Below are 14368 nucleotides of genomic sequence, written 5' to 3'. Positions count from 1 at the left end.
AAAATGAGATTGTTAGATCTCTCTCTCTCTCTCTCTCTCTCTCTCTCTGTGTGTGTGTGTGTGTGTGTGTGTGTGTGTGTATTGATGTTTTGGTGTCAAAGAAACAAATTTAGAAGATTTTCCTTCATGTTTTGGAAAAGTTTATATAGTAATGTGGTTATACATGCCTTAAAGATTTGGTGGAATGCATGTTTTATTGAGGGTTAACTATAAACTTTCTTAATTTTTGCTCTGGTAATTGATTTGCCTTCATATCTCTATTTTGACAATTTGTCAGTTTTGGCAATTTGTAATTTCTAGAACACGATTCTCAAGCTTTTTGGTCTTAGGAACTCTTTACTTCCTTAAAAATTATTAGGACCCCAAAGAGCTTTGGTTTATGTGGCCTGTATCTTTTGATATTTGCCATATTGGAGACTAAAAATGAGGAAATTTAAAAACATTTATTATTTTAAAATAATAACAAACATTAATTGTTAACATATTTTTATAAAACATAACTATATTTTCCACAACAAAAAAGTGTAGTGAGAAGGGTGGCATTGTTTTTATATTTTTGCAAATCTATTTAATGTCTGGCTTAATAAAAGACTGCTCAATTTTCATATCTGCTTCTGCATTCCATTGGTCACAATATGTTGTTTTGTTTGAAGTATGTGTAGAAAATCTGTTGAGCACAGACAGGTAGTTGGAAAAGGGAGGAAGATTTTAATAACCCTTTCAAATATTTGTGGATATTCTTTGATACAGCAAAACTGGATAAATGTAGTTTCCTAAAGATTATTTACAATGGGAATCTGAAATCATATCAATGAACTCTTGGTACTCTTTATCTTAAAACACATTGGTCTGTCTTGTACTTTGAATGGATCTTTTACCCATTCCCATGCATGCTTTTGTAACATCATGCATTACTCATTTGGAAAATATTGGTTCACTGACTTATGCACATCTTCTAAATGTTGATATATTTCATTATATAATATCAAAAAAATCACATTTGTTAATATCACTACTCATCTAGTCAGAGAGTTGTTAAGTATGGGGAAGATGTCAAGTTTATGGTGGCAGATACAAATTTTCCAAAGTTCTAATTTTTGCTTGAAAACTCGTTCACAATTACTCGTTAGCGATTGGCTGTTGATTGTTTTCTTTAAAGTGAAAGGCTCACTTTGTTCATTTTCAAGGAAATGTCTGCCAAATACTCATGTCTCAATAACTACAGTTTGTCTTTCAGTTGTTTTTTTTCCAGTAAAAATGGTGTTCCATGAAAAAAGAGTCTAGTTCAGCTTTAATTCAATCACACGAGTACTTTTCCTCAAAACAACCATCATACCTCAGTACGCAGCAGAAGCACTTTATGTGTACTTCCCGTTTATTTGATCACATAGGATATAAAAAGGAAAAGATTAAGATTTACTACAATGTATCAATTTTACTGCTTGCCCACTAATTTTAAGCGTGTTTCTTTAATTATGAGTGAATTAAGCATCATTCCATATATTTCAGAGCCATTTGTATTTCCTGTTCTGGGAATTATCTGTTTATATTCTGTACCCATTTTTTTCTATTAGGCTATTGGTCTTTCATTCAGTGATTTGGTAGGAGCTCTTTGTTATGCAAACTCTTCAATTTATGATCTGAGTTTCAGTTTGTCAATCTTCTGATTATGTTCTTGATAGTTTTTGCTATGCAGAAATTTTATTTTTTGTTGTCAAATTAATTTTTTATTCCTTTGGGTTTGGGGTTATACTTGTGTCTCACAACATTTTTTAAAATCCCATGTTTTTGTTATGATGCTTCTGAGGTTTATTTGTTTATGTTTATTTCTTTGACCTTTCTGAGACTTATTCTGGTGTAAGATATTAGGTGGATTCAAATTATTTTTCCAGATGATTACCTAGCTATTTCATATCAAGAAATCTTAGGATTTCTTGATTTCTCCTATAGAAATCTTGTATGGAAAATAATTTGTCTACAGTTATTTGCTGAATCGGAGTAGTTTATAACAGTGTGCCATTTGCTATATTCTTTTCCATATAAAACATGATTATCTTACCAATGTTGAGGCTTAAAATAGTGATTACAGCAGAGCCTATTGATGTGCATTATTTTTCTTTTTAACAGCTTTATTGGGGGTATAGTTAACATACATTGAATGCACATATTTACTAAATTACTGTATTTTAAAATTTCAAAAATACACATTTCCTGGCTCTGTGCATACTAGAAGAGGCCAAGAGGGAGTGACAATCCAATAACAATGAGCACAAGTAGTGCCTGGACTGTGGTGGCTAAATACCATTTGTCACTAAAATAATCCAGAGCTCATTGCAGGAATGCCTGACTCTAGATCTGGGCAGGAATTTATAAGATGAGCTTGGAACATCTTATGTCACAAAGCAAGGAATATTAATGGATTATGTCAAAATAGGGGCCAATATGAAGGAGCTTTGATTAGTGAATTATGAGACCATTTAAATATCAAAAAAATACTGACTGGAATTGATAGACATTTAACATCTAAAAACCAATAAATTTACAGTGCTGCTTAAAAAGAAAGAGAGAGAATGAGAACAAGAACAAAGGGAGGAATGACTAATCACTCATTGGATGCCTAGTATGTAACTAGGGCATTAACTCCTTACTCTGACAATTGGCAATTAAAAGGAAAAATTAAGTATTTACCTTGACTTTCTTATACATGATGGATTTCTACCACGTAGCTCTATTTTATGTGGAAATATTCTTTTTAACACAAAAATTCCAAATAAATGATAGGAATGATAAAATAATTTGATAAAATGATAGCATAATTTTGAAATTTCTAATTAAATAACTGAATCAGGCAACATATAATGGATGGAACCATTACATGACAGAAAGATTGAGGGGAGGCTTATCAGAAATTCCTTATCCAGAATTTACTGGAGAGAGATTTACTGAACCCAGGGATCCATCATAGTATCTCTAAAGGTAGGAATGTGGTCTTCCTGAGGTGAAGTGAGTATACAGCACCATATATGAAGTATGCTAAAACTGAATTCCTCTTACAGACAATATGAGAGAGAATAGAAAGAGGAAGCCAAAGGAAGCCAAAAGGCAAATCTAGTATGTGAGACTTCTCTAGAAAAAACTGATCTGGTTTCTACAAATAAGTAAACTATTGGGGGGGAGGGTACTGTAGATTAAAAGAACATTTATATGTATTCTATTCAAACAAAACAGCTATAAAATATTCTTGAAGCAATTAGGAAAATTTGGTTGTTGACAGATTATTAGATATTAGCAAGAAATTATTAATTACAGGTGATAATGGCATTATGGTTATGTAAGAAAATATCCATATTTTTAGAGATGCTTACTGAAGGATGTAGGAATGGAATGACATGACTTTTGTGTTTGCTTTAAGATACTTCAGCAAAGAAAATATTGGAAAAAGAAAAAACATAACTAAATGAAGCATATTTGGCACAGCTTTGGTAACTGTTAAGTCTGAAAATTGGTTTTACTCGTCTCTTTACTTTTGCATATGTTTGAAATGTTTGAAATGTTCATTAAAAAAAACTTTTTGTGATTATGTATTTTAGAAATTAAAGCAAGTAATGACGAGATTTTGAACTAAGACAAAGACAGTGGGACAGCTTTGTTCCCAACTACTAACTAACCAAATGCCTGCTACATATTAGATACTCAGAATTATTTTTAATGAATATGCATTTCTTTTTCAAAACTACAAACCATTTCAGGAAAGATACCCAGTCTTTATATTTTTTGTACCTCTCACACATCCTATTCATTCATTCCTTCAACAAATATTAATTATCTACTATGTGTCAGATACTGTTTGAGTTCATATACTTTAAGGCCATGTTTTCTTTCATGGAGCTAAAATTCATTACATTACACAGTGCATAAAAATGGATTATATTTTTAAAAGGTAAGCAAATAAATAGAATGGTTTCATATGATATTTATTTCTTTACAGAAAATAAAAGTTAAATGGTATAGAATAGAGAATGACTGGGGAGTCACGTGTGATTGTTGCTCCTATCCTAAATAGAATATTAAAGGTAGAAAACATTTTAACTGAATTTTGTATGATGACAAAGAGCCAGCCATTCCTTGAGGTAGGAAGAAGCTTGGCACATTATAGGACGGAATGAAAGATAGTGTGTCTAGGCATTGTAAAGGATGAGAGTTGAGAGGTCTGCGAGGGAGTCATGACCCACATTATGGATCTTTTAGGCCATAATGAGGTTTGGATTTCATTATGATGTGATGTGAAAGCAATAGAAATTTTTAAGAAAGTGGTATGCTGTGATTTAGGTTTTCAAAACCTAAACCAGGCTGCTGCATAGAGAATTCACATTAGAAAATAAATGTCCAGAGAAGAGATATTAGTGGCTTGAACTAGGTCTTAGCAATACATATAACTCACTGAATTTGGGATGTATTTTTGAAGTGGAAATGACAGGATTTGATTTTTGAAAAATAGTTTTTATTTTTCAATTACAGTTAACATGCAATATTATATTAATTTCAGGTGTACAACACAATGATTAGACATTTATATTAGTTATAAAGTGATAACCCTGATAAATCTACACCATACACCATCTGACACCATACATAGTTATTACAATACTACTGACTATATTCCCTACATTCTCCATGACTATTTTGCAACTACCAATTTGTACCTCTTAATTCCCTTCCCCTTCATCCAATCTTTTAACCCCTCCAATCCAGCAACCATCGAAATGTACTCTGTATCTACGAGCTTTTTTCTGTTTTGTTCGTTGTTTATCCTGTTCTCCAGATTCCACATATAAGTGAAATCATGACATTTGCCTTTCTCTGTCTGATTTACTCCACTCACCATAATACCCTCTAGGTCCATCCAGGTTGTTGCAGATGGCAAGATTTCATTATTTTTTATGGCTGAGTAATATTCCATTGTATATATGTATCACCTGTTCTTCATCCATTCATCCATTGATCGACACCAAGGTTGCCTCTATATCTTGGTTATTGTAAATAATGCTTCAATGAACTGCAGCATGTGTGGATGCACACATCCCCTCAAAGTAGTGTTTTAGGTTTCTTTGGATAAATACCCAGAAGTGGGGTTACTGAGTCTTTCTTTTCTCTTGCTATAGCCTTTGTTTTAAAGTCTGTTTTGTCTGGTATAAGTATTGCTACTACAGATTTTTTATTGCTGTTTGTTTCCATTTTCACACGATATCTTTTTCCATCATTTTACTTGCAGTCTATGTGTGCCTTTTGATCTGAAATGAGTCTCTTATAGGCAGCATATGAAAGGGTCATGTTTTCTTACCATTTAGCCACCCTATGTCTTTTGATTGGAACACTTAATCCATTTACATTTAAAGTACTTGTTGGTAGATATGTAGTTATTGCCATTTTATTATTCATATTTTTTTATCTTTTTTTTTTTTCCTTCTTAAAGATGTCCCTTTAATATTTCTTGTAATACTGGTTTGGTGGTGATGAACTCCTTTAGCTTTTTCTTGTCTGTGAAACTCTTTATCTGTTCTTCAATTCTAAATAATAGCTTTGCTCAGTAGAGTAATCTTGATTGTAGGTCCTTGCTTTTCATCACTTTGAATATTTCATGCCAATCCCTTCTGGCCTGCAGTTTCTATTGAGAAATCTGCTGACAGTCTTATGGGAGCTCCTTTGTAGGTAACTGATTTTCTCTTGATGCTTTTAAGATTCTCTTTTTGTCTTTAACCTTTGGCATTTTCATTATGATGTGTCTTAGGTGTGGGCCTCTTTGGGTTCATCTTGTTTGGGACTCTGCACTTCCTGGGCTTGTATGTCTATTTCATTTGCCAGGTTAGGGAAGTTTTCTGTCATTATTTTTCAAATAGGTTTTCAATCCTTGCTCTCTCTCTTCTCCTTCTGGTACCCCTATGATGCGAATGTTGTTACACTTGATGTTGTCCCAGAGGCCCCTTAAACTATCCTCATTTTTGGGGGCGGGGGATTCTTTTTTTGTTTTTGTTGTTCCTATTGGGTGTTTTCTGCTACCTTATCTTCTAAATCACTGATTCAGTCCTCTGTTTCATCTGATCTGTTGATTCAATCTAATGTATTCTTCATTTCAATTATTGTAGTCTTCATTTCTGACTGATTCTTTTTTATGTTTTCTATCTCCATTTTTTTGTTTCCTATCTCTTTATTGACATTCTCACTGAGATCATTGAGCATCCTTATAACCAGTGCATCTAGGAGATTGCTTGTCTCCATTTTGTTTAGTTCTTTTTCTGGAGCTTTGTTCTGATCTCTCATTTGGGACATGTTTGTTTGTCTCCCCATTTTGCCTGCGTCCCTGTGTTTGTTTCTATGTATCAGGTAGGGCTGTTATGCCTTCCTGTCTTAGTAGAGTGGACTTATGTAATTGGTGTCCTGTGCCGTTGGTGCAGTCTCCGTAGTCACCTGAGCTGGGTGCTCCAGGTCTGTCCTTTGAGTGGATTGTGTGTGCTCTCTTGTTGTAATTGAGTCTTGGTTGCTGTTGGTACATCAGTGGAAGGGATTGTCTCTCAGGCTGATTGGTTGTTAAGACTGGCTGTGATTACAGTGGAGGAGCTGTTGTTCAGGTGCTGACCCTATGGAGTAAGATTCATTTTAGCAGAGCTCTGGTGCCTGCCCAGTTTTCCCTTTGTATGTATCATTTGTGCAGGTGCATGGGCGGTGCTCTGGTGTGGCCTGAAGCTGGCCATCAGGTGTGTTGGTTCTGGGGCCTCTGAAGTGGCTCTGTTGCAGGCCAAGGTCAGCTGCTGCCTCTGCCCTGCCTGGGGCCACTTGATATGAGTTACAAAGTGATCTGCAGATGGTTGCCACTTATTCTGACTTCAAGGTGCCTAAGAGAGGCTAAGCTGGGAGCCAAGGCCTGCTGCCACCAGTTCCAGGTTTGGAGCTGCCTAACAAGATATATAACCTAGAGAAATGAAATATATAGCCACACAAAAATATGTATGTGAATGTTGATAGGAAGATTATTCATAATAGCCAAAAATGGAAACAACCCAAGTGTCCATCAACTGATGAACAGATAAATAAAATGTGGTATATCTATACAATAGAATGCTTTTTAGCAATGAAATGGAATTAAATACTGATACATGATACAAAAGAATGAACCTTGAAAACAAGACTAAGTGAAAGAAGTCAGTTACAAGATACCACATAGTATATGATACCATTTACTTGAAATGTCAAGACTAAGCAATTTTATAGAGATAGAAAATAGATTAGTGATTACCTAAGGTCTGGAGTGAGGGGAGATAGGGGAGGAAAAGTGGAGTGACTGCTAGTGGGTACACATTTTTTTTTTGGTGATGAAAATATTCTAACATTGATTATGTGATGGTTGCACAACTCTGAATGTACTAAAACCATTGTATACTTTAGGTGAATTGTATTATATGTGCATTATGTCATTATAAAGCTATTATTAAAAAACAACAATTAAGACAGAGAATTGACTTCATAAAGTGGACAACTGATTTCATAAAATAGAGTAACCTTGATATAAATTGTTTCAAGACAGTATTAGAGTGCTTTGAAATAGAGACTCTTTGAAATACTTTTACTTTAAATGGGAGCATGTTGGTACATACTTGATAAGCCATTTATTTCATTTTATTTTATGTTTTGAATTCTTAATTTTTGATTGTGATAAAATATATTAACCATTGTTAAGTGTACATACAGTTCAGTAGTGTTACATATATTCACGTTGTGAAAGGATCTCAGAACTTTTCATCTTGCAAATCTGAAACTCTGTACCCATTAAACACAGCTACCCTTTTCCTTCTCCTCAGCCCCTGTTAATCACCATTCTAGTTTGTTTCTATGAATTTGAGAACTTTAGATACCTCTTATAAGAGGAATCCTACAGTGTTGTTGTTTTCATGACTGGCTTATTTCACTTAACATAATTTTCTTAAGCTTCATCCATTTTACAGTATATTTCAGGATTTCCTTCCTAATATTCCATTGTGTATGTGTGTGTATGTGTATGTGTGTGTGTATGTATGTGTGTGTATATATGGTCAGACAATTAAGCTCATGAACTCATCCTAGAAAAACACCTCATTGCTGAATATCACTATAGTCACCTTGAAAGCAATCCCCTTGGGAAGCTATACACTGATGCCAGTGCCTAGTGCACCCTTCAAAGCAATTTTGGAACTCTTTCTGGAATGACCATCAGAGCTGTCATCATATTACCCTTGATATCTTCCTTTCAGTACTTCCTTTATCTTCGGGTAAAGAAAGAAGTTAATGGCGTCCAGATCAGGTGAGTAGGGAGGATGTTCCAATACAGTTATTTGTTTGCTGGCTAAAAACTCCCTCACAGTGCCATTTGGTGCATTGTCATGATGCAAGAGCCATGAATTGTTGGTGAAAAGTTCAGGTCATCTAACTTTTTCATGCAGCCTTTTCAGCACTTTCAAATAGTAAACTTGGTTAACTGTCTAGTTGTTGCAAATTCATAAAGAATAATCTCTCTTATATCAAAAAAGGCTAGAGAGACAACCAAGATGGCACAGTAAGTAAATGCTGTGTTTACCTTCGTTCACAACCACATCAAAATTACAACTAATCTACAAAACAACCATTTTTGAGAATCACCTAAAATCAAGCTGAACTGAAGCCTTTCAACTAAGGACTTGTAGAAGAAGCCACCTCCAGACTGGTAGGAAGGTCAGAGACGCGGAATGGGTGGGTCTCACACCCGCGTGTGACCATTAAAGATTGGGAGGACTATTTCGGCAGTGGAGGTACCCCCCATCACCTAAAGGAGTGAGAGATACCAGTCCCACCCCTGCCCATGGTTCCAGTGCTGGGGAGAGAAGTCCCCATAATTTTTGGTGTGAAAAACAGTGGAGATTGTGACTGAGGGAGACAGTGTGGCTGTACTCACAGGCGCTCCTCTTAAAGGTACTTTACACAGACTTACCTACCAATGGAATCACTTGCTCTGAGCTCCAGCACTGGGGCAGTAGCTGGAAAGGTGGCAGGGACAAATGGCGGGGAATTAAGTTGTCTGGCTTGGGACGGGGGCTGGAGAAGCAGCTTTCTCCTGGATGGGGGAGCTGGCAGAGGCCATTGTTTCTTTGTTGTGCCCTCCCCCTTTCCAGTGTGTGAACCCAGGTGGCCGCCATATCTGAGTCTCTGCCATTTGCACCCCACCCTGGCGATTTGAGACCCGGCTCCACCCAACTTTTGGGCATACCCAGGTTGCTTTCAGTGGCTTTCTCATGCAGACTGCCTGATTTGGCTCAAATTGCAGACTTTCCTAGGGTCTTTCAAAGGTTTGCGGAACCCAGACAAACAGCATCTGCCTTGAGCGTGTCCTGTACCTCTGCCTGAGCAGCCCTAAGCCAGCACTAATGGCAGCTGGTTCATGGCTTGGCCTCTCAAGGCATTTCCAGGCCCAGCATGGGTGGCAGCCATCTGTGGATTTCTTTCTGGCTCCAGCTAGGTGGCCCTGGGTGGGGCACGGACTATGGTTGAGGGAGACCTATAGCTGATCCCCTCCAAGGTGGTCCTGGGGCTGGCACTACCAGTGGACAGCTTCAAAACAAGCTGGAGCATCACCTAGCTGTCTCCAAGTATGACACACCCAGGGGGCATTTTGGGCAGGCACAAGAGTCCTGCTGAGACAAATCCTGCTCTGTAGGATCAGCCCCTGCATGACAACTCTTCCACTGTAGTCAAGGCCAGTCCTCAAAACCAGTGAACTCAAGGGTCAGTCCCTAACATTGATGTGCAGTTATCAACCAAGGCTCAACTACAAGTGGAGGGCACACACAACCCACACAAGGGACATACCTGGAGCGCGTGGCTCAGGTGATCAGAAAGACTGTACCACTGAACCCCACAGAACACCTACTACATAAGGCCATTCTACTTAGACTGGAAGACATAGCAGCCCTCCCTAATACATAGAAACAAACACAGGGAGGCAGCCAAAATAGGGAGACAAAGAAACAGGTCTCAAATGAAAGACCAGAACAAAGCTCCACAAAAAGAATTAAATGAAACAGAGAAAAGCAATCTATCAGATACAGAGTACCAAACGCTGGCTATGAGAACACTCAATGATCTCATAAAAATGGAGATGGAAGCCATAAAAACCATAAAAATGAACCAGTCAAAAATAAAGGATACAATAATGGAAATGAAGAATATATTATAGGGATTCAACAGTAGATTAGATGAAGCAGGGGATCCAACCAGTGAGGTAGAAGGTAGCAGAGAACACCTAACCAGAACAGCAAAAAGAAAACCGAATCCAAAAAATTGAGGAGAGTTTAAGGGGCCTCTGGGACAATATCAAGCTTGTCAACATTCTCATTATAGGGGTACCAGAAGGAGAAGAGAGAGAACAAGGAATTGAAAACCTATTTGAAGAAATAATGACAGAAAACTTCCCTAATGTGGTGAAGGAAATGGACATACAAGCCCAGGAAGCACAGAGAGTCCAAAACAAGATAAACCCAAAGAGGCCAACACCAAGACACATCATAATGAAAATGCCAAAGGTTAAATACAAAGAGAGAATCTTAAAAGCAGCAAGAAAAAAACAGTTAATTACCTACAAATGAGCACCCATAAGACTGTCAGCTGATTTCTCAACAGAAACTTTGCAGTCAAGAAGGAATTGGCATGAAATATTCAAAGTGATGAAAAGCAACAACATACAACCAAGATTGCTCTACCCAGCAAGGCTGTCATTTAGACTTGAAGGACAGATAAGGAGCTTCCCAGACAAGAAAAAGCTGAAGGAGTTCGTCACCGCCAAACCACTATTACAAGGACTCTTAGAGGGACTTCTTTAAGATGGGAGGGAGTTTAAGGACAGGTGAAAGGGGAGGGGATTAAAGAAGAACAAATTGGGTGTCATACAGTAGTCATGGGGATGTAGGGTATATAGCATAAGGAATATAGTCAACAATATTGTAATAACTAGGGATGGTGCCAGATAGGTACTAGATTTATCAGGGTGATAGATGGGAATGGGATTGGGAGCAGGGTGAAAAAGGTGAAGGCATTAAGAAATATAAATTGAAAATACAGTATGGGGAATATAATCAACAAGGTTGTAAAGATCATGTAAGGTGCCAGATGGGCACTGGACTTATCACGGGGATCACGTCATAGACTGCGTAGATGCCTGACCATGTGCTATACATCTGAAGAGCTGAAGCAGAATAATACTGAATGTCAACTATAACTAAATATGTAGGTACATATAGTCATGGGATGTGGAGTACAACATAGGGAAGATAGTCGATGGTATTGTAACAGCTATATAAGATGTCAGAAGGTTAGTAGCTTGGGGGGGTTATCACTTTATGAGGGGTTTAAATGTCTAACTATTATGTTGCTTTGTACACCTGAAACTAATAAAATTAAAAAATTAAAAAAAAAAAAAGGCTAGCAACAGCTTTGCAACAAGTTCGTGAACTTAATTGTCAGACTTTGTATAATTTTGTATTCTGACCCATTCAGTTAACAATGTAGTATAGGTATTTCTATGTTATTAAAATCATCTTATAATTTTGAATCAACTGTTGTATAATAATTTAAGTGTTTTGGACATTTACCTTCTTTCAAAATTTCTCCAGGATTAATGGCTCTTAGTTAACATTCTGTTAATTAAAATGCTTATTTTGTTGTATTTCCTAAGATGGATTTCCAGAAGCATAATTACCGAGTCAGTGAATATAAATATTTTTGAGGTTTTTGATATACATTGCCAAACTGAAATTGCTTTCCAAAAAGTTGTAGTAATCTATATTGTCACCACTATTGTATGGAAGATCCTGTTTCACCACAGCTTCATTAGCATTAAGAATCTTGTGCATGTGTATATTTTTAAGACACCCAATTTTTAATTTGCAGTATTTCAAGTACTTGTAAGATAACATTTCCCTATTTTTCATATTTGTTTTCTATATGCATTTTCTTTATCATGAATTGACTTTTCAAGATTTTTGTTCATTTCTCTATTAGATCATGATGAGTTTTCATTTTTATTTGTATTTGTTCTTTATAGAAAAAAATTAACCTGTTATCAGTCACATTTTGACCACATTTTTTCTCAGCTCATTGTATTTTATTTGTGTTTTAAGATCCAGAAGTTATACTTTTTATATAATGAAATCTGGCAATCTCCCTTATAGTTTTTCAGTTTTTATAAAAGCTTAGAAATTCCTTCCTCCTTCTAATTTGTATTAACTATTCAAATAAATTTTATTCCAGTTTTACAGATGCTCTCTAATTCATCTGGAAATGATTTTGGTATGCAGTATGTAAGGTATTTATTTAAAAAAGGATATAGTTTTAGTAGAACTGTTGATGGTAGGCTAAAAGTTCTTTGAAAACAGGAAGCATGACATATTCAGTCTTTGGTTTCTCTGACTTTCCCAGACAGAGGAATCACTGAACACAGCTTCTGTATCGTCAGGCTACAGGAGCCTAAGCAACAATCAGGAAAGATGGATTCCTCCTCCTTCCCTCTGCTGGGCAGCGACACTAATTGCCTGTCCCTTTGCTAGTGTCATAACTTCTCCCCAGCAGTGCCCCCTAGTTCTTATTTTAATTGTTCTGATTTCAGTTGTTCATAAAACCCTTCGCCCTCCCCACTGGTAATTTTTCCTGGAAGTCACCCCAGAAGACCTCAGTATCTACAGTCGTCTTGGCTACTTTGCCCTGACATCTCTTCAGGATACATTTCTTTCCCATTTGAACAGCTCCTCCTCAGTGAAGCAGAAGCCATTATTTTCTGGCTTCATCTTTTTGATTGGGAGAGATGGAGGAATTGTGGGTCAGGGCCAACTATTAACCCAACTTCTTAGTGATCATTTCCATGAAGTCTTTGAAGCTTGGTATAAATAAAATCCCAATCAGGCACTCCCACTTACCTCACTGATGCCTGAAGTTGTGAGTTCCTACTATAGGTCTGACTGTAGGACCTTTATTAAATAGAAAAAGAAACCTAACTCTTTAAAATTGAATTTTTATTGCCTAAACAGGAATCTGTAAAATAGGGAGGGTGGGGAGCATACAAATGAATGAAATCTAAAAGTAGTCCTCAAATATAATTAAAGCCAATGCTGGATAGCAGACCTGCTAGAAAACAGAAAAACATACTGTTAAATGTCTTTCCATTATTTTCTCTCCTAATACCCCAGTGGAGATACTGATTGAGTACCAGAATGGCCAAAACAAAGACAGCAAGAAAGCCACAAAAGAGGATCATGAATTCAGTTGACTCTATCACAGAAACAGAATTGTCCTAGTGATGGGTTGGTTATTCTAGCTCATTACAATAGCAGGAAATTCTGAAATAATTATGGAAAGATACTCTTCAGTAGACAATGATTGTTATATGATCTACCCATAGAAGACTAGCATGACCCTCATCATGACATTCATTTGAGAAATAGAGGAGAAAACATTGTTTTTCTGTCTTTTTTTTTTTGGGGGGGGAATATTGGGGAACTGTGTGTTTTCCAGGATGTCAAGTCAATTTTTTCTTCCAGTCTAGTTGCGGAGGTCGTAGCTCAGCTCCAAGTCAAGTCGTTGCTTTCAATCTAGTTGTGGAGGGAACAGCTCACTGGCCCATGTGGGAATTGAACCAGCAACCTTGTTGTTAAGAGCTTGCTCCCTAACCAACTGAGCCATCCGGCTGACCCATGTCTTTTTTTTTTTTTTTTTTTAACAGTTTATTTTTCAGATTGTGGCAGAATCAAAATTTCTTAAGGATTAAATATTACTCAATGTTTGACAAATATTTGGTCAGACTCACTGTACAATGTGTTCTAATATGATTCACCATTTCTTAAAAGGGGGAAATCTACTTCCAGTTCTGAAGTCAGGAAAGTTCTGTAACTTGACTCCTTTGTAAGGGGACTTGCTTCTGGCATTGGCTGCCATTATTCTGTCAAATTTTTTCTCCTTTCTCTTTAAATATTTTCTGTCTGCCCTTTATTATTCTGTAGACCTTTAGTTTTCCCTCTTTGTAATTGGGATGCCCTATTCAGCAGTGTTCAGGAAGGTGTCTTGCTTTAGTTTAGTCTTTCTCAGCTGCTTTTCCTTTCCTTAGCTAAATGGGTGGCTTGTTTCTTCTTTTAGGCTTTTTTTCCTCCTTTTGAGAGAGCCTGTATTATTTTATGGCTCTATTATAAAGAAAACTATAGATTTCACATAGTGCGTTGATTTACATGTATCAAACTAATAAAAAAGAATATTTAGTTTAATCACTTGATATTGTTTCCTAAAATTCACTGCTAGAAAAAGCACATTAAAATATATCACTATC

This window comes from Rhinolophus ferrumequinum, chromosome 14 (genome assembly GCF_004115265.2).
Source record: "Rhinolophus ferrumequinum isolate MPI-CBG mRhiFer1 chromosome 14, mRhiFer1_v1.p, whole genome shotgun sequence".
NCBI lineage: Eukaryota > Metazoa > Chordata > Mammalia > Chiroptera > Rhinolophidae > Rhinolophus > Rhinolophus ferrumequinum.
Note: the sequence above shows the minus strand (reverse complement) of the source record.